At 43.5% G+C, this 25,385-nt stretch overlaps 1 protein-coding gene across 8 annotated transcripts in view; it reads left to right on the top strand.

Annotated features, from left to right (window-relative positions):
- Window positions 1-12,098: 12,098 nt before the first annotated feature.
- Window positions 12,099-25,385, top strand: part of SCML4 (Scm polycomb group protein like 4) — a 107,931-nt gene continuing 94,644 nt past the window's right edge. For all 8 annotated transcript variants that reach the window (XM_027603422.2, XM_027603417.2, XM_027603423.2 and 5 more), the window contains exon 1: window positions 12,099-12,272. The gene's annotated coding sequence lies outside the window, so the exon portion shown is untranslated. The remainder of the gene's footprint in view (window positions 12,273-25,385) is intronic.

Here is a 25,385-nt window from a genome sequence, read left to right on the forward strand (position 1 = left end):
TCAGCCATTAGTTCTTCCAATATTTCTTCTGCCTCCTTCTCTCTTCTCCTTCTGGTATTCCAATTGCATATATATTAGACCATTTGATATTGTCTCACTTAAAATACAGGAACATAGATTCATTATGGCTAACAGGATGAAAAATAAATACCTTGCAAACACTAAAGAAAGCTGGAGTAGCTATATTATATTAATATTTGAAGAAGTAGACTTCAGAACAAGGAATATTTTCAAGGATAAATAGTGACTTCGTATAACGATAAAGAGTTTAATCCTCCAAAAAGACCTAACAATCCTAAATGTGTGCATACCTAACAACAGTGCTTAAAAAAAACACAAAGCAAAAACCGCTAGAACTGAAAGGAGAAAGAGACAAATCTAATTAGAGATGGAGACCTCAATGATTCATAAAAAAAGAAGGCAAAATCAGTAGACATAGATCTGAATAATATCATTAACCAACTTGACCTAAGTGACATTTACAGAATACTGTACTCAACAATAGCAGAATACACATTCTTTTCAATTGCACACAGGATAGTCACCAAGATAGATCATATCCTGGCCCATAAAGGAAACTGTGACAAACATTTAAAAATGGAAATCTCTTCTTGGCTTCTGGAGGTGCAGCCTGTGGGCAGGAGTGGTGGGGCCTCCTAGAGAGCGTGCAGGGCGCTCCTGCTGGGCTCAGGGGTAGAGGGCAGGAAGAAACTCTCACAAAGCATATTCTTGGAGCACAATGGAATTAAACTAGAAATCAATAACTGTAAGATATCTGGAAAATCCCCAAATAATCAGAAATTAAATAATACACTTTTATGGAATCCATGGACAAAACAAAACAAAACAAAACAAAAACAAGCCTCAAGACAAATTGAAAAATACTTTGAACAATATAAAAATGAAAATTTATTATATCTAATTTGTGGGTTGCAGCTAAAGTAATGCTGAGGGGAAAATGCGTGGCACTAAAATGTTTATATTAGAAAAGAAGCAATGTCTCCAATCAATAATTAAGCTTCTACTCTAAGAAACTAGAAAAAGAAAAGCAATTACAACCAAAACAAGCAGAAGGAAGGAAATAATTAAGAGCCTAAATTAATGAAATTGAAATAAAGGGAAAGGCTTCCTCCCACCCACCCTCCCCCTAGAAGAATCCCATGTCTCTAGTACATTAGTGGATGCAAACAGAGATGTGTGGAGGAAGAAGAATATATCAATTTACTCAGATCAGACTGTGAGTGTTAGCTCTCTCCCACCTAGGACCTCTGTGAAAACTAGATATTATAAATGTTTTTAAAAATATTACAAGCAGGGCACCTGGGTGGCTCAGTCCATTAAGCATCTGCCTTGGGCTCAGGTCAAGATCCTGGGTCCTGGGATCAAGGCGAGCCCTGCGTCAGGCTCCCTGCTCAGTGGGGAGTCTGCTTCTCCCTCTCCCTCTGCCCTTCCCCCACCCCATTTGTGCCCCTCTCTTAAAAAAATTATAAATTATCTATGTCATTTTAAAAGCTAGCATCTATTGGGAGCTCATGACATCCCAGGTATTCTTGTTGGCACTTTAAATATTAGTTTATGTCATCCTTACAAGTAACTTATTTTTACTCCCATTTTATAAATGTGGGAACTGAAGCCCACAGAAGTTAAGTAATCTGGCAAAGGTTATTCACCTAGTGAGTGACAGAGTCAAGATCTGATTCCAAGCAGTCTGGCCTCAGAGCTCAGATGTAAAGGAATGGTTTTGCTGGGACTGTGAGGTCCATGATACAAAAGGCTGTATTTGTTTCCCCTGGGCCTGGCACCCTCTGACATACAATAGCTCTGGATAAGTGTTGGGTGGCTGATTTACAGCTTAAGACCACTGTAGAATAAAAATGGAAACAATAGTGACTTTTTAGAAAGGTAACTTCAAAGTTGCAAAGAGACTAGGTCTTAAATGTTCTCACCTCAACAACAGCAACAAAAAAAGCAGCAGCAGCAGCAGCAGAAATAACTATGTGAAATGATAGGGGTGTTAGCTAAGCTCTGGTGGTAATCATTTTGCAATACAGAAATGTATCAGATTAACATGTTGTACACTTTAAACTTACACTATCTTATAAGTCAATCATATCTCACAAAACAAAAAAGGTGATGACTACAACTCTACAATTTAAACTATACATACTGATATTGATCAGTATAGATGATCCTTCACTTTATTGTTTGATGCTATATAATGGGGAATGGAAGACAGATGGTGTGTTTGGGGATTGAGTAGATAGGTGGGGAGTGAAGTTTCTCTGATAACATCACAAAAGTCCAGAAGAGAGCAAATAAGTCAGTCTCAAAAATCTTCATATCCCTTCTTCATGGTAACTTCCGTTATTCCCGCTCTGAGGGGCCCACACAGAGATTAGGTAACTTGCCCAAGGCTCCTTTGCCAACAGGCAGTGGATGAGGGTCCCCCAGAGCGGATACCCCCGCTCACCTTCTTTCCACTATGAATTGTGGTGGAGTTGAATTCACTGGGCTCTGCCCCACTCCCTCCTTTCAGGTCTTAAAACATCTTCACCTCCAGCAGACTCTTCCGGCTGCTCTCATTTTAATCACAACTCTCTTCCTCCTCACCATCACTCTGGCATTCTCTAGCCCTCTTCCAACTGCTCAAATGTTTCTCCTTAGCACTAATCCCTATTCAACATGTACCTACTTTACTTATTTACTTGCTTATTGTCTGTCTCCCTGCAGTAGAAAGTAAGGTCCCCGAGGGTAGACATTTTGGTCTGTTTCTTAAGCTGAGCCTAGAATACTTCCTGACACTCAGAAAGTATTCATTCCATATTTGTGGAACGAATGAATGAGTAAAGATTCCCTGTCGTTTCACCTACAAGTTAGGAGAAGGACATTCAGAAGCCAAGACTCTGTGAACATCTGATATGCTAGATAGCTCAAAAAGTGCCATGTTGATGAGAAAATCCCTGCTTATGACAAGGTGTGTGCTCGGCACATAGTGGCTCATGTTATTTGTCTCAGATCAGGACCCACTGATAAATCTGACACAGCCTCTGCTATTAAGGAACTCTCTCCCACTCGTTCAGAGTTCAAGGGATATTAGATGTTCACAAGTGTGTAACAAATTAGTATTTCTCATTCATTCATGATCATTTAACAAACATTTATTGAGTGCTTACCCTGTGGCAGGCACTGTTCTAGGCGCCACATTGTTCATTGGATGTCACTGAGAAAAAAAGTCCAATATTCGACTAGAGAGTAATGGTTAAGTATCTTCATAAAGAATCTGTAATAACATGGCATTTTTATTATAAGTAAAAAAGCCCTAAAATTAAGTTTACATTTCTTAAAATTTTGTTTACAACTTTTATTTTAATTTATGATTACATTTTATTAAATTTTTTTAAAAAAATGGCAACTCTCCTTAGGTGAAAAAATATCATGCTCATACATTTTGTGAACTCTTCCATTCTCAGGGGTAGAGAATCCATGATTGTTTTTTATGTTAATGAGCGTGCTTAAAACGTTTTATTTAATGCTTTTTACAATCAAAAGTATGCATGCATATATGTATGTATGCATCTATTGAGAAAGATTAAAAAGGGAAATAGTTCTATAAGATTTATATAAAAAATACTTGCTTCCTGTTTCCCGTCCCTTCTCTCTAATGACAGCCATGGTTTTAGCTGTTGCTTCTGATATTTGCCTCCGAATTTCTAATTAACATGCACATATTATCATTTCTTGATTATTTTCTGTTTTAGATATAGTCGATTGATTTCTTACTTTGGAAGGTGTGTGTTTAGTTGAAAACCTCATCTTACTTTTTCCTCCCTCCATCCTCCCAATAAAGTTAGAGCACAATTTTTGGTGAAATCAATACTTAGTGATAATATTATTTTGAAAATGTGTATATTATTTAGAATTGAGCTATATAGTATACTAGGGTTATGTTTTCTCTTTCTCTGAGTTAATAAGTCTCACTCTCTTTTTTATTTGTTCACTTGGTTTTCCAAGTAACTCTCATAAATTTATCCCCAGATTATCCACCTGCACTGTAACACTTTCATTATTGTCCAAACATTACCTGGCCTCCTACTTTTATTTTTTCCCTTGGAGACATTCCTCTAGGATGGACAATTCACTAGGTCCATTGATAACTTTCATTCTGAAATTTCTCCTCACCATTATTCTGGAATGAAGCATTCCTACCAACTGCCTTGTGATGCTCTGTCCATCTTCAAATACTCCTGCACCAAGCCTTAGAGGACACTGGAAGAATTAAGGACAAGCCAGACCTGACATCATGTTTCTCTTACCACCCCTGGTATATGAGTTACTTGACCGCCATCACAAGACATGGTTGAGCCAGAATCCCTGCTCTGAGCCGCTGAGCTTCACATAAAACTTGTACATTTCTTGTTAAATTTTCTTTTCATTTTAGTTTTTGCTATTTCTATCTCCTTTAGTGTTCGTATATGGGCTGTACCCTTCCTACAGTCTGGGAAAATGAGGTCTCTCTCTCCAGAGAGTCCCCCAAACTCTCTGGGTTTTGCTCTTAGTCCAAAGAGGTCATTCCTAGTCTCCGTCACTGGAAGGTCAGTAAAGGGCCCGTTTTTGGATGGTGCTGCCCTGTCCCGCTGCTACCTGAGTCCCCTCAGCGTCGCTTGAGCCCCAAGCTGTGTGATGCTTGCTCACCAGCTCCTTCAGTTCCCCCTGGTCATTTTCCCAAGGCTTGCCTGTACCCCTGACATGGTCCAAGAGTCCAGAACCGACCCTCCCACAATTCCCTTCAGGCAGGGCCTGGCTCTCAACTCCTACCCCACACCACACCACACGCACACATGCACACACGCACACACGCACACATGCACTCGCAGCCGAGGGGCAGACTGCAAAGTCAGATTAAGGCAATCACAGTATTCTCTTAAATAACTCATGTGGAGAGTACCGGTTCCAGTCAAGTCTTCCTCTCCAGAAGATCCCTCCCCTTTATTACAGGACACAATATAGCTAAATGCACATTCCACTTACGTGGCTCTAGCCCCTTTGTTAGCTGGCTGTCTTTCTGCCCTTTAAATTCCTGATTTTCACATCCTGGAAAAGTCCAGAGTCTTCCTGGTATGGCTACCTCCTCCCCCAGGCTTGATAGTTTCTAAATCCCTTTGGTCTCGGCCCCTGGGCTTCTCATGAGCTATTTGGTTTCACCTGCATTAACCCAGGATGCAAAACTCAGCCTCTTCAACTGTTTCTACAAGAAATTCAACCACATCAACCACTTCATGATTCCTGTGGTCTTTCCTGAAGATCTGTGTCTGAGAGTGCTATAGGGTGAGGGTCACAGGCGCAAAGCCCAGCCTCCTACCATCTCCTCCCTCCCCCCGCCCTGCGCTCTTCTCTTCTTCCAGATCTCCCCCTCCCCGCCTTCTACTAGTCAGTAGCTTCTTGCCGATTTAGGTCTTTTAGCATCCATTTCTCTTTCTTTTTGCTTAGAGTACTGCAACTATTCAGGCATCTAGCCCTTTCTTAAATAACTCATTTGCCTGGGGGAAAGCAGAACTCTTCTCCTTCCAAAGGTGAACTTAAGCCAATCAGCATATCCTGGTGGCACCGGTTGGTTCCAGGATGGGACTTGTCCCCATGAGATGAGAAAGATGTTGGCAGGAGACTCTAGGAAAAAAAAACTTCCTAGCTCCTCTGTGGAAAAGGACCAGGAGAGGCTCTCCCTTATGTTGGTTGTCAGTGGGAAAGGATTGCAGCCTGAAGGCAACTGTCAGCCATATTGTGACCATGAGGGAAGCCCGGCATAGGTTGATTCAGACCATTTCTTTGGTGGCATTACTGAGTTGTTGGATCAGCCTCACCTAAGGCTCACTGGACACTCTGCCAATGTATTCTTTTTATTTTTAAGCCAGTTTCAGTTGTTTTTACTGTTACTTGCTGTCTTCCTCTTCCTTCCTCTTGGCCCAGACCCAGTTTTTTGGGTTCAGCTTCTACCCCAAGTGAGCTTATCAAAGACATGGTCCACACTAAAGTTGGTTATCCTTAAGAGGAATTCATCAACCAGTTGTTTTTTATTCACCAACTAGCTGCTTTTTTATTAAGGAGAGTGAAAAATTTCAGACTGTGTATCATCTGCATTCAGATGCAAGTTTTAGTAACTGAGAGGCCCATCTTGGAGATCTTCCCTCAAATAAAGGGAGACAGGGTGTCTGGATGGCTCAGTCGGTTAAGCGTCTGCCTTCGGCTCAGGTCATGATCCCAGGGTCCTGGGATCCAGCCCTGCATCTTGCTCCCTGCTCGGCAGGGAGACTGCTTCTCCCTCTCCTACTCCCCCTGCTTGTGTTCTCTCTCTCGCTGTCTCCCTCTGTCAAATAAATAAATAAAATCTTTAAAAAATAATAAAATAAAGGGAGACAAAGCCTCAGGTGATCCATGACTTTATTCTAGAAACTAAAAGTGCAGGCAACCCTAACAGAAAATATCCAAATGAAATTAAAAAAAAAAAAGTAGTCTCTCTTGGCTGTGCCCCCTGCTATGTCCTTTCTACTTTACATGTGTGCGTGCACACACACACACACACACACAGACACGCGCACACACACAGACACGCGCACACACACAGAGACACACACACAGACACACACACAGACACACACAAACAGACACACACACACACACACCGACACACACACACAGACACACACACAGACACACACACCGACACACAAAGTCTTTCTGTAGAAATTGGGCCCAGGGGTGCCTGGGTGGCTTAGTCAGTTGGGTGTCCGACTCTTGATTTTGGCTCAAGTCATGATCAGGTCATGATATTAGGGTCATAGGATCAAGCCCCACTTCAGGCTCTTACCCTCTCCCTGCCCCCCTGCTCAAGTGGTTTCCCTCACATGCGCTCTCTCTAAAATAAATAAATCTCAAAAAAAAAAGTTTCAAACAAACATGGCTCAGAGAAGAAGGAATCTGAAGAAAATAACATTTTAAAAGTATAAAGGAGGAAGAAGATAGGAAAGAGAAATCATCCTTTTAACAAATTCGGATTTTTTTTCCTTTGACAGACATCCAAAGTCAATCACTTTTATCAGGGAAAAGGAGTAGTGTCTAAAAGCTTATACTAACATTGATTAAGATTAGGTTACTGTCTTTAACCCTTAGTTTCTTTTATTTGTCAACAATAATTATTTGTTGACTATAGAAAAAGCACGTGTCTTATGCTGCAGTTATAGTGGAGTGTAAGACTGGTGCCCTGCCATCTTGGAATTTATGGCCTGGTGACCAAAGAAAAAGCCCCTGCTGTCGTCCTGCTCAGCTTTCCCAGCTGTCAACACATATCCTCACCACACCACCCCTGTTAACAGTCGCTGTCCCTGGGATGAGGGTCTCTGGGCTTGCACCTACCCAAACTGGCAGACCTTGAGACAAATATTTCCACTAAGTCAATCCCTGAATATCAGCCAGGGCCACAGGCCCAGAGCCACAAAGAGAGGAGGCCCCACCTGAAAGGAACCATGTTTTAGGCCCAGGAGAGCTTGAATGATTCACTTTTTCCTTGGACAGAGTGATTTTCACTTAATTCCATCACCTTCCCCTCTTCCCTGACCTCTGGCGTCTTAAGCACGTGGCTTTACTTTTACAAGGCTGAGTATTACCAGCCTGGAGAGGACCCCACGGAGCCCTTGGGTGAGCCAGGGGCGTCTGCCCCTGATTTTGTATCAGCTGTGCTGAATATCCAGTGTGGCTTAAAGGTGTTAGAAGGTGGTAAGACCCAGGGTGGAGGACAGCAAGGACAACTTAGCGAGGTGGGGGCAGTCTCCATGCTTGAAACACTGCTTTAAGGCCGTGACTGAATGTGGCCTACAACCAACCACCAGGCAGAGGTTTTGTTTTGATTTCATTGCTTAAAAAAAGAAATTTGAGACTTAAGATTTATGAGAATTATAAGCAAATATGTTTGCAGAGGTGATAGGAAAAATTCTGTTGCTAATCCATTGATTCACATAACTTTTTATTATCACCAAAAAGTAGGTCTTCCATTGTAGAAAACATAAAAAAGAAAGATTAAGAAGATACAAAGTACTCATAATCCTATCACCAAGAGAACATGACTGTTAACATATCTCCAGCATTTTGCAAATTATTATTTTTTTCTAAGTAAGATTCTATTCTGCATATTACTTTGTAACTTACAATTTTTTTTAGCAATTCTATATTGAGAGCACTTTTTCATGTCATTAAGTGTTCTTCTATGACATCCTTTTTGGTAGTTACATTGTATAATCCATGGTGTGGACACATGATACACTTACTTAAGTAAGCTCTGTTTTTTTTTAAGATTTCATTTTTAAGCAATCTCTATACCCAATGGGGGGCTTGAACTCGCAACCCTGAGATTGAGTCACATGCTCCACCGACTGAGCCAGCCAGGTCCCCCATTAAGCAATTCTTTTTTATTGGACATTGAAGTTATTTCCCATTTACCTTTACTAAGAAGAATAGTTTTGTTTTTGTTTTCGAAAGATCCCTGCTTGCATGGTTTAGACTGAAATCTGGCCCTGTGGAAGGTGGGGCTTTGGGTTGAAAAAGACTCAGGTTGGAGGAGCCCAGGAGTCTGGCATCCACATTTTGTTCTACCTGTCTTGTCTGACTCATCAGGTTAATCATTTGTTGCCTCGATTTCCACGTTGGCAAAATGGTGACATAAGCCTCGTGACTTCCGTAACCCTGAAACTTCTGAAACTCTTGAACATGTAAGGAAAAGTCGGTGTTGAGTGATGGGAAGCAAAGTCTTGTGGCCTCGTGAATGTGGGAGACTGGTCTGCCTTTGCTACTTCAGGAATGGAATCTCGGCCTTTATGACTTCCCTCTTCTTTCTACATGCTCTCTCCCGCTCCCCCCATCCCAAACTGGCTCCAAAGCACTGGTTTGCCAGGTCTTATTCTACTGAGAGAGAGGGTGCATCTTGTCCCTTGGTCGTTGTCATGGCCATAGCCACAACTACACCTGAGTTCTCCTACAACCCGAAGTATTGGCCTGTTCCAGCCCTGCAGATAAAGCAGTTCATCGGGCTGTAGAATGTCAGCACCATCGGGGACCACAAAGATGATCTAGTCCTCTACCCCTGTCCCCCCATGCTGTTTAAGGACAGTGATTTGACCAATATCTTTGGTTTAATGGCAGAACTGGAACAGGTGTAGTGCCAAGGAGGCCATGTGGCCAAATGATGAATCATGTGTCTTTGGGGACAGACTGGCTGGGTCAATCCTCTATCCAGCACTTCTGAGCTGTGTGACCTTGGGCAATGTATTAGCATCCCTGTCTCAGTTTCCTTATCTATAAAGTGGGGATGGCCCTCATAATACTTCATAGGGTTGTTACAAAAGAGGCAACTTACGAAAAAGGCTCCTACATAGTATTTCCCTAGTAATAATAATTACTTAATTAATTTCCCAAGTATTATGCTAATATGGCTGGGTTTTGCAGCAGAACTGACACCCCTGCCCAGGACACAGCTCTCGTCCCCTGATGCTTGTGTTGGAACCATAGCTCTTTACCAGCAGCTGACAGGGATTACTCTTCAAATGGATACCACTTTGAGTAGGTTTGCATTTGGGGTGCCCCCCGATTAACCTGCTCCCTCTGGCTGCCTCTTTCTAACCGCCAACCCAATAGCATTTGTGTGGAAAGAGTGGAGCAAGCGGCCTGCGGTCAGAGACAGAAATGTAACCACAGCGCCAAAGAAAATTAGCAACGTGGCACAACTAAGCATCCTGATTGCAGCCCAGGGGTGCACAAGACTGAGAGGTATGTTAACTGGGAAGGACTCCTTTGCCGCTTAACATACCCCTTGGCTTGTATGCAGCCATCCCAAATTTCTTTTCCTTACATGTTTAACTTAATTTTTTGCTTGGAATTAAAAACATTTAGGATTTTTACAAACATGGATTTAATTTCTTAAGGCCAAAGTCCTGGTGCATAAAAAAAAAAAAGGAATTCCAGTAGATATCTATCAATTATCTGTCTATCATCTATCAGTTCTCTCTATCATTTTTTAAGCAAGCCATCTTTTAGTTAACTTCCATTTTAAGCCTCACTGCACAGCTGACCTGTAATGCCAACGCCTGTATCCCAGACACACTCGACTTAAGGACAGTCCACAAGGGCACCTCTGGGAGGAGGTGAGGAAGTGTGGACTTGAAGGATCAGAATCACAGACTCTCCCAGAGCTAGGTAGGAAAACCGGAAGCTCCTTTCTTTGGGGCAGATTCTGCCAAGCTCCTTCCTCCCTCCCCCCACCGCCCCATCCCGTTCCTTCCTTCCTTCCACAGGATTTGAGAACTATTTTGATTATTTAAGAAAGATTTATCCTATTTAAATCTAGCGTCCCAGACCACTTGAGGCGCTTTGCTGATCATCCTGTGGGATTGTGCTTGAGGCCTTGGGCACAAGACACACAACCACTGTGACAGAGGTGCTGGCAATTGGATCGTCCATTGGGTCCTGTTTTCCTTCCTCCTTCCCTTCCTTCTCCTTTACTGAAACCAACTTATAGTAAATGACCAAAGTGAAAAACTACCAAACTTGCCTTCTCTCACACAAAGCAGAACAACAAAATTAGATGATTAAATGAACTAAAGTAGTTAATTTTACCTTTTTCTTAAAAAAAGATTTTATTTACTTAGAGCAAGTGAGAGAGAAAGAGAGAGAACACGAGTGGGGGAAGGGGCAGAGGGAGAAGCAGGCTTCCCGCCGAACAAGGAGCCCGAGGCGGGGCTCCATCCCAGGACCCTGGGACCCTGACCTGAGCCGAAGGCAGACGCTTAACGACTGAGCCACCCAGGTGCCCCTATTTCTTGTTCAATAAGTACAATGCTTTGACTTCAAAAAATTTTAATTTTTTCCTGTGTTCATAATTCGAGGAGAAAGATTTCTTATTTCTTTCTAATGTGACTCTGTGTATATATTCAGAAAAACCTCAAATTGTAATTTCTTTTTTGTTGCTCTCAGTAACTGTCCAAGTTGTGGCCTAAGCCTTAATTGGCCCTAGTTCATGGTTAGTCCTAAACATTTGCTAAATTCGCTTGTTGTTCATCCCCAGGAGTAAGCCTGTGGGTGGCCACATATTGGTTGAATGGATGTTTCATCTTGTAGGAAAGACTTGGGAATAATAAATACTCCAGAATGGGCTGAATGAAATGGATGATGGGGAGTCTTGCTCCACTTTACTAAAAAAAAAAAAAAAAAGAAAGGAGAACAAGTCCCTTTACCAGTATAAATTGATTTGCCACAAAGAAGACAATGGGGTGCGGAGGCTAACTAGTAGCCTTTCTCCTGTGTGAGGACCGTTCTAGCCCACGTGGGCCCTGACCGCCGTCACGAGTGGAGGCATGCTTCTGCGCTTACACACAGATCTGGAGCCCAAGTCCGGGCTCATCCACTGACCACGTGCGCTGCCTGCAGCTATCGAGTCAATGCGTATGACTGTGCTGTGTCCACCTGTGTAGGCAACACTCTTCTGGCAAACACAGTCTCTCCCGCACAGCGATGTTATTAGAATATTGTTGTTGTTGTGTTTGTTCAACGTCAAATATTTACTCCCCCAGAGCCCCAGTATCTTCTAAGCCCGGCGCTGGCCCACACTGCTGCAGACTGGGACAAAGAGATGATGTTACCGTCTGGTTTCTATGGCAACAGAGGAGGGGTAATGAAAACCGAAATGTTGGAAACACCCACTCTGACAATTGTGACATAATTCAGGTTATTACAAAGACGTAACTACCAAAGGAGCAGAATTGTCATTACCTTGCAGCTCATGTCGGCAAAAAGCTACACCGCACATTTCTCTGAGTTGGGCTGCTAAGAGGAAGGAAACACGAAACACACACACACACACACACACACACACACACACACACACACGCACGCAAGCGCCTCGTTTTCTGCATGTAAAATGTGTGTGTTCTTTAAAAGCCAGTGGTTGGCTGGTTTTCCGGACATGATGTGGTTGAAGCTGTCATCGTAATGGAAATTCATTGCTGTAGCTATGGTAAATCGAGTTTTCTGCCTGTGCTGAATGCATTAGTCTAATGAGATGTTTGCAGCCGGGGAGCGGGGCTGCTGGAGTCTCACTGTGAGCTACTAACACACGGGTGGAAGATTAGCTTTTGTAATACTCGGTTTGCATGTACCGAAAGTCATCTGTCTTCTGAGTCAACATTCCCGGCCTGGTCAAGAACCTGATCAGGGCTCTGGTGAACAAGCCGTAGGTAAGGGAGATGCACAATCGGAGGGTGTGCCATTGACATGGGATCCTTCTCTTTCTACTGTCAGCATGACAGGTGACCTGTTTCAGTGTGTCTGGCTTGCATGCCTACCTCCGTGGCAATGCCCGAGTGTCCTGCACTCAAACCACTGAGGTCAGCAGGTAAACTTCAGTTCCTCCTACTCAGAACAGAAATGTTTGATTTCTTAACCAGATCTCAGAGAGGAAGAGGTGTAGCCTAGAATTATATAGTTTATAAATTTGGGGCACCTCCATATTCACTACTCTTTAACTCTGCATTGAAAGATGTAGAAAGTTGTTTTTTTCCCCAAATGTGAACTCAAATAACTGTTTTACTTTTTTGCATGATGATTTTGCTTTGCTTTTGTTTTGTTTTAATTCAAAAAGTGTTCTATGTCTTGGGATAAACATATTTACTAAAATTTAATTATTAAAATTGATGTGTTGTGAACTCGCAAGAGTACTTTTTAAAATTGAATTTTATTATTTATATCCCAGGTGGAATATTTTACATGTCTTTGTGTTTTTTTTTTCCCTTAATTTATCAAGATAGATGAGAATACTATTTACTGCTAGTAGCTGGTACTGGTTAGTTTTGGGGGAAAAAAAAAACCCAGGTGTCTATGGAGTGTCAGGATCAGTTTTCCCAAGTTCAAATACAGTCACCTTCTTCCCAGGTAGGGTGTTGTGTGACTAGAACCCGGTGGCACAAAGCTTCCTCTCCAGGTTGCTTGCTGAGTAGAACAGGACAGTGGATGAAGGCGGTGTCAGCTGTGTGGAAGTCATTTGACCGATAGCTGATGTGCTAAGTCCAAGTTCTTTCCGCTCCCACGTAGTAGTAATGGAGAGCTGCCTCATGGTGTTGTCTCTAGATTCTGTGACGGTCTCAAGAAGGTAATCAGATAACTCAAGATAATCAGTAGCTTTCTGAGAAAGTGGCTTTTGGTTGGTCTCAGACACTGTGGTACTTGAGAAAGTGATCCTGGCGCTTCAGAATCGAACACTCTTGTGTTTTTCTTTCAACCAGAGGAACCATTTTTGAAGAGTGAGAGACAGAGTTGTTTTGGGTTTTTTTTCCAAGACTTAAAAAAAAATAGAATATTTGGAGTGAAAGCATAAAAATAACTATGAAGGAATTTACAGTGTGGTAAAGTAAACCATCCAGGGGCACAATATTTGTGTGGAGCATTTTTTTGTGTTTGGTAGAACTAGCCTGAAAAAATGAGGGGGCAGTTCCTGAGCAGTAGCAGCTGAGTGAAGATTACCTAGAAAGACAGTAGTGACCATCTCAACTCAAATAAAACGTTAACGTAGAAACTTCAGTCTTAGGGACTTTGTTTGGTGGCTCCAGATCTTTACCATTTAAACACATGTGTGTAAGCAGATATTTTTTTTAAATGTGAATATGTTTTCTTCAGCTCTTTAAACTGTGCATGTGCACAGTCTCTGTGTGATATTTTGGCAAATCTGTTTGCTTTCTTTGTAGAATCACAAGAGCAAATCCCACACACAAAAACCCCCCAGTTCTTCTGTGCTTAACATGTTTAAATTTCTTTGTGTCGCCAAAACGGCTTTTATTTTGCTGCAAAAAAAAAAAAAAAAGGTAAATGAATGATAATACAAAGAAAAGAATCAGAGAAACAAGAGTAAATCGCTTTCGGTCATTTATTTGCTTTTGGTGGTGTGTTTTCAAGGCAAGTGGAAACCAGCAGAAGCAGTTTCACTTTCTGGTTCCTGGCCCCTGGGGGCTGGGGTCGCAGGGCTCTCCAGCAGCAGGTAGGACTAGCAGACCAGCTGCTGGGAAGCAAGTCAACCCCACGTGCTGTCGTCCTGCCGCGAGAACTTTTCTACTGAAAATTCATGAAAGTCGTGACTTTTTCAACGGGAAGTCGTATTGGCTTATTCTAAAAATTCGAGCGATGCCCCAAAGCGCAAAGATCGAATTTAAAAATTTTTTTAAACTTGCAATGATGTGAAAATCACAAGCAGATGGCCTCCAGCCTCTCCTAATGGGTTGGGTGTATTTATGTTTCAATCTCAAATTGTGGAGCCCACAGACTTCCAACACATTGAAGGCAACATTACTGAAGTTCCCTGAAATCCAAAGAAGGCACGCTCAGAGAAGGGTACCTCTTCGTACGTTGGCGGGGGTGGGGTTCAGTTCCAGGCTGTTTTGCAGATCGGGTGGATAGTTCGGCGCGGCGGGGGGACGCATCACACACACACACAGACCCTGACACGCTTGGGTCCCGGCAGGGGTGGGGCGGGCGGAAGCTCGGAGCGCACTCACGGCGGCTCCCAGGCGGAGCTCGGCGGGGCGTCTTTCCTCCCTCGCCGGTGCCCCCCGGCAGCCTCGGCCGCGCGCTGAAGCCAGGTAGCCCGGGGCGTGCCCGCCGCAGCCCGCGCGTCCGAGGCCAAGCGGGAGGCGACGCTGGGCCGCGCCCGCCTGGGGGCTCCCCATGCCAAGCCCCCTCCCGTTTCAGCTGACGCCACTCCTCTACCCCCAAGCCTCCTGCTTCGACCCGGGGACGGTGAGGGAGAGAAGAGAAACGACGGGAGGAAAGACTCTCTTCCCATCTCACCACCCAAGGGCATGAAATTCGGTCTAATGTTTTTGGAGCCCAAGTTTGTGACAGCCGTGCCTTTTGGTGCGGGCGTCCGTGCTTCCTCGTGGGGGGTGGGCGCCCTTGACCTGTCTAGGAGGGAGCTTTAAGTGCGTCCTTGGACATCTTAATTCAGCCAGCTCCCCAAAGGCTGGTTTGAGATTTACACGTTTTTAGTGTTTTTTTGTTGCCTCCGCAGGCAGACAGATGAGGAGAGATGAGGGGGATTAATAACAGCCCCTGGGAGAAAAATCAAATGGTTTTGTACATATATAATGTAACAGAAGCCCACCAGTGTGTCTAGTAAATGACTCTAAATTTTAATTAATGAGTCACAAAAGCCACACCATAAGCTTTAAAAAATTACCCCTTTATCAATAAAGTGATAATTAACTTTCTCTGGAATTAGCAATTCTCTCAGCCCTGGGCAGTATGCAGCCTAGTAAGTTCTCTGGAATGCTGCCAATTTTAAACGATCGCTCTTTCGGCAAATCTACTGGATTTTAATTCAGACATCTATTGTGACATCTTCCAATGTGGTTCAGAGACCATTAGGATCAGCCAAATCAGGGTAAAATTTCTGAGGTTGAAGGAGTGGCTCAGAATGTTTGGATTGCATGGGGATCTGTCACTTTCTCTTTCTTCATTGTCCTTTTCTACCCCCCCCCCAAACCCTCTGCCTCTGCAAGAGTGCCACACTCTAGTCTTTGCTATAAATCTCTGCTAGCCGCTCCGCTATAAATCGCTGTGGCCAATTCTGCATTTGTTGGTAGGCGCATACTAGGTTTGAGGGCTCTGGCTGCAAGCCCACAAGGTTCTAAGTGCTTTTCATTGTTGTATTCATCTCGGTTTCAGTGCTGGCAAGGGTTCTTCCCTAATATTTCTGCAAACTCTCACCCGCGGTTTGTCAGATGCTGAGATTTAGGTTGAGACGCAGAGGAGAGCTGCTGCAGGCAGAAGGGCCATTTTAGCTATACTCCTGGCCGATTGAGATTTGGCTTCTTCTGACACACACATATTAATGTCTGAAGAGGTACAGGAGCACTGGGCATTACAGAGCAGCTGGTTCCACACTGAACCCCCCCCCCCCCACACTCACTCACGCAGTCCTCAGTGCTGCTAGTCACTGGTGGGTGACGCTCAGGGGCAGCCTGATGACAGATGCTGTTTGGCCACAGTGGTTAGGAGGCAAGTGGCGATGAGTGCAAATCACTCCTCCAGAAGTCAGACCTCTCTCTCCTCCTTCTGGATCCTTCAAATGTTAGCATCGGTGGGCTTCTGCTTCTCTTAGCCAAGAGCCTGGCTAGGATGGCATGCTGGTGATAAAGTTTGCTGCTGGGTTCAGCTAGCAGCGTCAACACAGTCAAGAACATCCTTCGGGAGGGTGAGATGGACGTGAGCAGCGAGCAGGAGCTGTGCATTGTAGAATCAGTCAGCACCTTCCAGTCAAAAGAGGCACTTTGCCACCACCGAGGAGATAAAACACCTCTTGGCATCTTGCAATGATGACCTTGTGGACTACTATTTTAGGACAGAAAGGAATTTATTACCCTGTGGCAGTTCTCACTTTGTATTAAGCTGAAAAGCATTCCACGGAGTCTCTGTGATGCCCCGGAGTAATGGGAATATATCCGGAGATCCACACTGTAGGTGTCCCTGTGATGGCTGTTGTTACTCTTGGACCAGTTGTGTTTTAGAGAGAATCTGGCGGCACAGAACCATGTGAACTTCTCTTGACTCTCCCACCAACTCAGGCATGTTCCACCTAAATTTTCATTTGTGGGGAAGCATGTGTGCATTTCTTTTTCAGCAGCTGCCTTGACTGATCGGCTAAAGGGAACCTGGTCCCAGTGTTGCTAATTTTCAAGAATGACTGCATACTCTGGCAGGCAGGCTATGCCAGCCCTTTGAGGAAGGGGCTTGGCTGAGGAGTGGTGCCTTTACTTTCTCCATAAGGCGTACAATGCAGAAACAGTGGAGTTGGCTGTTATGAGAAAATTGATGTGCCAGGGAAAAATAGTGTCAATGCTGTGCTTTGCAAGGTGGTGACGTTTTCTGGTTAGCCCCGTGATAGTGACTCAACGTTTGGGAGCTAAATATTTGGTAACAAAAGCCTTTGCCCTTTTTCTCTCTCTGTGCTGATCGTTACAGAGCAAAAGCCGTTATAGTTTCAAAACAGAAACATATGGCTTGAAATTAATCCTAAAGAAACATGCAGCTTTTCATGAGGATGGGTACTAAACTTGGGAACAAACACTGGGCTGGCAGAGCAAAGAGTTACCCTCGTTGGGTCCCAGTCCAGCCATCGGAAAATGGCACCTAACAAAGAGGTACTGGGATAAAACCCAAAGGAGAGAACTTATTCCATGACCCTTCCAACGAGTACTTGACCATCCCTCTCCCTCCTATATCTGCTGATGCCGTTCAGATGGGACTCAGTAATGGCCAACAGTAGCATATACGGCTGTCAGCTTATAGACCTGCTAGGTTTATTTCCTTTTGGGTGGAAAGAAAGGCTTTCTCTTTTCCCTTTCACATTTGTCCACAAGTCATCCTGGGACATCATCATTCTGATGAGAAAACCAGTGTCAAACATCAAGCACCAAGGAGTCTGTTTTTCCCTGGTGTCTGGAGCTGAGCCTGCGCCCTGCCACCAGACCGATGTTAAGATCACAGAGGCCAAATCTGAGGGTCTGCCCTGGATGCAGCCTTCGAGCTGGCAGGGGGGCTGGTGGCAGGATTTTAATCCTGTTTGACAGGCAACTGTGAACAAGGAAAGGAAGAACTGAAGAGAAAACCACAAGGTGAAAGCCAACTTTGGCGCATTCATGCTTTTTGTTTTGGAGGTCATGTAATGAACAATTCCTTTGGGCCTAGCCATTTCTAAACTATTATAAACCAATAGGAATTATTCTCATTTTTTTTTTAGATTGTATTTATTTATTTGAGACAGAGAGAGAGCATGAGCCACAGAGAAGGTCAGAGGGAGAGGGAGAAGCAGACTCCTTGCCAAGCAGGGAGCCCGATGCAGGGCTCGATCCCAGGACCTAAGATCATGACCTGAGCTAAGGCAGACGCTTAACCGACTGCGCCACCTAGGCGCCCCATCATTCTTTACGGCCTTTTGAAAAAGAGGCTGACTGCTTTTCTTCACAGTCCTTTGGGATTTGGTACCCTCACTATTGGGAAATTATGGTGATATCAAGACTTCATCTAACAATTAGCTATTAAGATATGCTGTTCATCCCAAAGAGAATAACTCAAAAATGTCATGCAAGGCACTGGACTTATTGATCGGTAAAGAATGCTACTCTGGGAATAGATTTCAGTCATTTTTCAGTCTTGAGAAAGGTGTGCCATTGGTTCATGTTGTTGCCATTGTTGCCTGTGCTAGGGGAGTTTGCCTTGAGATTTGGGGGTCAATACAGTACATGGACATCTGTGCATTTCCCCTTATGTTGGGAATATAATATAATATATAATCCCTTTCAGATGCCATGAGATGCTCCAGCATATTTGATTGTATCCCTCTTAAGAGCTCATTTGTAAAAATGCTTCAAGTGAATAGGTGTAGAAAGCTTTACGTTTGGGTGCACAAATTACAAAGCATAGAAACAGTGGGGAAAGAAACCTCAACTAGTTCTAGTGTCTGTAATCACTACCCACAGTATGAAAATATAGCATTTGTTTTGAGTGTTTGTAACATAATTAATATTAAGGACTTGACATAAATAACGAGGGCAAACTGTACGGTGCAATTATGTTGGTGCCAGATATGGAAATGGTTAATTGGTCCCATAGTGAGACCTTTACCGTTGTGTGTTGCCTTAATGAGACCAAGTGAATATAAACTCTCTCCAGGGAATTGAAGTTATAAAGTCAAGTTGGGTGTGATGTGTGTGACAATGTGTGGGAGCCAGTGATCTGTGATAGTATAGAGGACTGGTCCTCCCTTTCTATTGCCCTCCCTTTCAGTTAGAAGTCATTTGTCATGCGCCCGGGACTGAAATTCTCTGTTAGCAGAGTAAGGAAAAAAGGACATTCAGAAAACGTTGTCTCACACATGTTTCCAAATCAGCTCCTATCTCTGCTAAGGTCAAGTGCTGAGTTTCTACTAATTGGCTTGAGACCAGAGTGATGTGGAATAAGCTGGAAATATAATCATTTAAAAATATATTTTTGGGCACAGGTTAGGTCACTGTTTTTATGGAATATATTTAACATTTTCATGTCTGAAGAAAAAAAATTCCGTGGAACCAAAGACCTGGCTGGTCCTTGTAGATTTCTAACAGTGGATAGTATGGGTTACATGGCTTTCTGGACAAAGTTAAGCAAACTCAAGTTCTCCTTTGGCCAAGATTTCCTGTATTCTGCTTGTGTACTTGGTAGATTATCAGTTTCCAGGGGGTTTTCTTTCTCTTCCTGAGAATACAGATTTAGGACAGGATAAGAAGAATTTACATTGGGACCATGGAATCACTTAAGTTCCAGACCATGTTCAAGCCAGTTCACCCTTCTGTGGAAGCTGGAAGGTTAAAATGTAACCAAACTAATGAACTTGAGGGAAAAACATCTGACATTTGAAGGGACAAGCTAAAAGCAAAAAGCTATACTCCAAGAAGTGGTCTTAAAGTGATTCTTAGATTCTTAGACTGAATGGATTGTAAAGGCCTTCCTCCCAGGGCAAGCCTCAGACTCTTCCCTAGTGTCTGCAAAGGATGCAGATGGCGCATCCTCCATTCTCAAGAGGCCGCCCCCTCTTCCACCGTTGGAAACTTCAATTGTGAGCAAGGGCATTTTTCCCTCCAGAACTTCCCCTAGCTTCCTCCTTCAGTAACTTCCTGCTGGGGTTACTTTTGTCCTCAGAGATGTAGAGAATAAATGTCAATGGAGCAGCATGGATTCTGAGTGGGAAAAGCCAGTTGAATGGTCACCAATGTGACCTGGGGCAAGTATGGTGGCAACGCTGGGCCTCCCTTCCTCCCTGGGGATGGTATTCCCTGTCAGTCCCCACTGCTGAGCCCCAGTGCTTTGAATGGGGCAAGTACTCAATAAATATTTGTTGCATGAGTGATTGCATGAATGATAATGTCAGCATGGGTGGAGACACCATGGTGTTGTGGAAAGAACATGCCCACTCTTTAGTGTCACCCCAACTTTAGCAGATCATGGGATATAATACTTCAGAAGTTGTTGGGAAGGTTAGTTAGGTTAATGTATATAAAGTTCAAAGGAAACAGTATATGGGAAAGGGCTTTGTAAACTGTAAAGTGCTGTACAAATGGTAATAAATACATGTTCCCATTTATTGAGCATCATATGCTCAGGGATGCCGAGAGAAGCACTTAACAAGCTTTATCTTATTTATCTAACTTAAACCACACAGGAAGTCAATATGAGGGCTATTTTTATCTCCATTACACAGGTAGAGAAATTGAGGCTTACGTTAAATAACTTGTGGAGGGTCACATGGCCATGCGAGGTCTGCTGAGTCTTTCCTTCAGTGTTGAAAAGCCAATGGGGCGTCCATGTCTTTTCACCTGTGAGGGCTGAAGAGAAAGAGCTCTTTCATGCCTCAGAGCCAGCTGCTCTTGCCGGCTGGGCTGCTCCCAGGTCCAGCAGGTTCCAGAAAGGAAATGATTCCCTGGTGTTTCCACTTGGAAAGGCATTTGTGATCCACAGCGAACTTCTTTTAAAGCAGTAGGCTTTCAGTCCGGTCAGATTCAACCCTCATTTTTATTGCAAATATTTTTAATGCCCTGTTTACAATCCCAGAGTGAAGTTCCGAGATAATACAGCCCACCCACACTCATAATGGAAGAAAAACCAGTGTCATGTCATAACTGAAATATAAAGAGGAATAAAGGCAAAGCAATTTATAATTACTTCCGGTGCAGGCGCCCTGCTCTGGACACCATAATGAAGTGGTCAGGTGCTTCACATCCGCGGTCTCCAATGAAGCCTAAAATAGTGCTCTGGGCCACTCGGATAACACAAGCTGGCCCTGCTGCCAATGATGTGATTTTCTCAAATGGTAAACAACTCTTGAGATCCTGAACAAAACAGAGAACAGTCTTTCCTTGATTTATGAATTATTTGCATTCCTGGAAAATAAAGTATATATTATGGCTAAGTAGAAATATGTTTATATGTAAAATGCAGTTAACTCTAGGTTCACAAAAACGAGATTTTCACTCGTGTGACCATATGGTGAGACAGTGCTTCATAATGTGGGACAGCTCCATTTGTCCAGCATCCCTGGTCTCTGCCCTCCAAGTACAAGAATGCTCACCCCGCCCCCAACATTGTGCCAGCTAAAACCATATCCAACACATTTCCAAAATGCCCCTCTGCAGGGAGTGTTGCCACCACCACTGAGCACCTGTGGATCAGAGCATGCCAACCTGCCATGAATTTCACTTTCTCTTACCTCCCCAAATGCCTGATTAATTATAGTTTAAGAAAGATGGTACTGTTTTGCCAGTTCCCTATAGGATTGCTGAGTAGAGGCATTTCAAATATCATGGCAGAAACTCGGGGGTATCTTTCACATTCTGTGAAGATGCTTATAGTGGATTTTCTCTAAAAACTGTAGCTTTGAGCCTGAGAAGACCTTTTTATCATGTTTCATTCTCTTTCAGATTATGCCTAGGTTTTATCATAAATACAGTATTTTAAAAACACCTTGGTAAAATCCTCACTATTCTCTGGGTTTGCTTAAAAAGCATTAACAGTTACTAAGGGACCATGATGATGTAGGCTCTGTACTAGTTATCCACACCATAGTCTTGGAAAGTATCGTTATTCTACTTCACAGACAAAACTTCAAGATTCAGTGAATTTAAGCAGTGAGTTTCAGTGCCTCAGGGTCATCCAGTAAGTTCTGTAATTGATTTCAAAGCCAAACCCATGCCTTTGCTCCTGTATCAATTTGGATATATGGTATAGACTTTTACCTGTGATGTGGAAATCCCATGTCTGAGAACTTCCTCCTTGTTGAGTACATAAAAATGGGGTAGAAGAATAAACATGGCCAGAGATTCTTTGACATTCCTTCCATGAGGCTGTGGGGTCTAATTCCCCTCTCCTTGACTCTGGGCTGTTCTAAGTGACTCGCTTGGTTCATAGGATGTGGCCGAAGTAATGTTCCAGGACTGACATCAGGAGTGTTCTGGTTCCACTTGGGACTCAGAATGCTCACTCTTGGAGCCCTGAGCCACCACAGAAGAGGTAGATGCCCCAAGGCTGCTAGGAGCCAAAGTTCTGTGGAAGGCCCTGAACAAAAAGACGTTAGGGTGGGGCTGGGGGAGGGGGGAAGAGAAAGAGGCAAGAAGCATGGAACTACTAGATGTGTGGATGAAGAAGACACCTTGGAAGTGGGTCCTTCCGTCCCAGTCTCCCCAGCTGGTGCTACACAGATCAGAGACAAACTGTGCAGTCTAGCTTTTCCTGAATTCCTGACACACAAAATGGTGAGACATAATAAACCACACATTTTGGAATAGTTTTAAATGTACTAACTCATACCCAAAACACGTGTGAATGGCATTCTTTCTCTTGTAGTGTGTATTGTGGATTATTTTTGATGCCTAAGAGAGAAAGATTTTCCACTTTATTTTTTTAAAGATTGTATTTATTTGTTTGTTTGTTTATTTATTTATTTAAGAGAGCACGAATGGGGGGGGGAGGGCAGAGGGAGAGGGGCAAGCAGACTCCCTGTTGAACAGGGAGCCTGATGCAGGGCTTGATCCCAGGACCCTGGGATCATGGACCTGAGCCGAAGGCAGATGCTTAACCAACTAAGCCACCCGTCTGCCCCAAGATTTTCCACTTTGAAAAAGAGGTTAAGATTCACTATAAAATATAGTTGATCTTGGGGTGCCTGGGTGGCTCGGTTAAGCATCCAACTCTTGATTTTGGCTCATAAAATAAATTTAAAAAAAAATATATATATTGATCTCCATTTGCTAAGAATCGAAATGAGAGGAGTTTTGTTCCTTATATAGTTACCATCAGAAGTATGTGTTTTCGGGGGGACTATTATTTTAATAAGTGCATATTTAATTTTACAGTTAATTTATGTATTTACGTCTGTAACAACAAATACTTGATTTGAATTTGTAAATATGACATAAACTTGGATTTAAGTATTTATTTCAATAAGCCATTTAAAGATTTAGTAAGTATTAAGTAAATGTGGTATAGGAGGTGTATTAGTCAGGATTCTCCAGAGAAACAGGACCAGTGGGGTAGATAGATAGGTAGATATTGTAAGGAATTGGCTCACATGATTTTGGAGGCTGAGAAGTCCTAACGTCTGCCGTCAACAAGCTGGAGACCCAGGAGGACCAATGGTATAGTTCCAGTCCAAAAGCTGGCTGACTGAGACCCCAGAGGAGCTAATGTTTCAGTTTGACTCCAAAGGCAGGAAAAAAGCTAACGTTTTAGCTCAAAGGCTGTCAGGTGGAGGAGTTTCCTCGTACTCAGCTTTTTTTTATCCTATTCAGATTTTCAACTCATTGGACAAGGCCCACCCGCATTAAGGCGCCTTACTGCTTTGCTTATTTACAGATTCAAATGTTAATCTCATCCAAAAGCACCTTCACAGATACACTCAGAATAATGTTTGACCAAATACCTGAGTACCCCATGGTCTGCTCAAGTTGACACATAAAATTAGCCATCATAGGAGGTGTTCAGACATAGCGAATTTTGCAAAGGTTGTACCTGAGGGATCGGAAGTTTGGTAAGCACTGCTTTGAGCCCTAGGCTGACTGTGTCTCTAGTCCCTGGGTTTAGAGCTAAAATCCCAGGTGGTATTGCTCATTCATCCATAGGGACATGATCCTCTGCGTCCCTCCCATAACATCTCTTGAAGTTATCCTTTGGTTTGCAGAGCAGCTTTTAGAGAATGTCCCTGTTGGTGACTCTAATTCTGAGGAAGTTTGAGCTATCCTTTAGATTTCTGGCTGCCTCTCAGGAGTGGCCATTTCCCAGCATCCCACAGCTGGCTGCCATGTTTACTATCAGTGCCTTGGGCCGCCCGCAGTTCTATAGCTGCAGTTCAGGCTCCCTGCGGGCTCCCACGCAGGATCGTATGTCACAGCAGGCTCAGTCTTCTAGTGAGAGAATGTCTGCCTTGAAAGTCAGGGTCACTGATACCCTGTCTCACTATTTAATGTTAAGTCTGGCTCAGTGGTGACAAGGAGCTCAGATGTGATATATATAATATGACATCATAGGAGCTATGATTGGTCCATGTCTCAAGCCATGAAGGCAGCTAGACATTTTCACGTCCCCCTCTGGGCCATGCTTGCTTAGATGATGCTATGTGGCACCATAAATTTCACTTACCCACTGTCCACTCTCTGTGATTTTGTGTCCAAACTGCCCCCCAGAAACAAGATAAAAATCTTGAGGTCAACAGTTTCATCTCTGGCTTCTTTGGCTTAAAGTGTCATTGCAGAACAGAAAATCAGTGACGGGCACCTCAGTGGGTTGGAAGAAGACACATGTTTTTCTTTAGGTGCATGCCTTTTGATTAGAGCATTCTGGATAGCCCTCAGCTTACACAAAGTGCTACAAATCAGTGCAACCCGTTACTGCCCTCACCTGTCTTTAGCTGTGTGAGGGGGGGATGGAAGCTTCCACACCATAATGATGAGCCATGGTAGGACTAGAGAGAGAAGTAGGGGTAGATTGATTCAGAAGTAATATGAAGAACAACAAGAAGCACAAAATGTAATAAAAGAAAAGTAAGTTCATAAAAACAAGTTGTATTTATCTTGATTATGTACTTATAGGACGAAAACAGAGGTGATCTGTTTCCCATGCTAAAGAAGAAAATGTGTTCACAGTGTCTGTGTTAGTTGGTAGGACTGCCATAAGAAAACCCCAGATGCTGGGTGGCTTAAACAACCGAAATTTATTTTCTCACCATTCTGGAGTCTAGAAGTACAAGTTCAAGGTGTTAGCTCTTTGATTTTTCTTGAGGCCTCTCTCCTTGACTTGTAAATGCTTGCCTACTTACTGGGTCTTTACATGGTCTTTCCTCTGTGCGTTTGCACCCCTGGCATCTCTCCTTCTTATAAGGACACCAGTCCTATGGGATCAGGGCCCCACCCTTATGACCTCATTTAACCCTCATTACCTTTTTAAGGTGTATTTATTTGAGAAGAGAGAGAAAGAGAGAACAGGTTGGGGGGAAGGGGCAGAGGGAGAGGGAGAGAGAAACCCAAGCAGACTCTGCTCTGAGCACAGAGCCAGATGTGGGGCTCCATCTCACAACCCTGAAATCATGACCTGAGCTGAAATCAAGAGTCAGACACTTAACTCTCTGTGCCACCCAGGTGCCCTAACCTTCATTACCTTTTTAAAGGCCCTATCTCCAAATACAGTCCCACTGGGGGTTGAGCCTTCAACATACAAATTTTGAGGAATTCTGCAGCTGTAGAACTGTGGGCAGCCCAAGGCACTGACAGTAAACATGGCAG

The sequence above is a fragment of the Zalophus californianus genome, chromosome 7 (assembly GCF_009762305.2).
Source record: "Zalophus californianus isolate mZalCal1 chromosome 7, mZalCal1.pri.v2, whole genome shotgun sequence".
In the NCBI taxonomy this organism is placed as follows: domain Eukaryota; kingdom Metazoa; phylum Chordata; class Mammalia; order Carnivora; family Otariidae; genus Zalophus; species Zalophus californianus.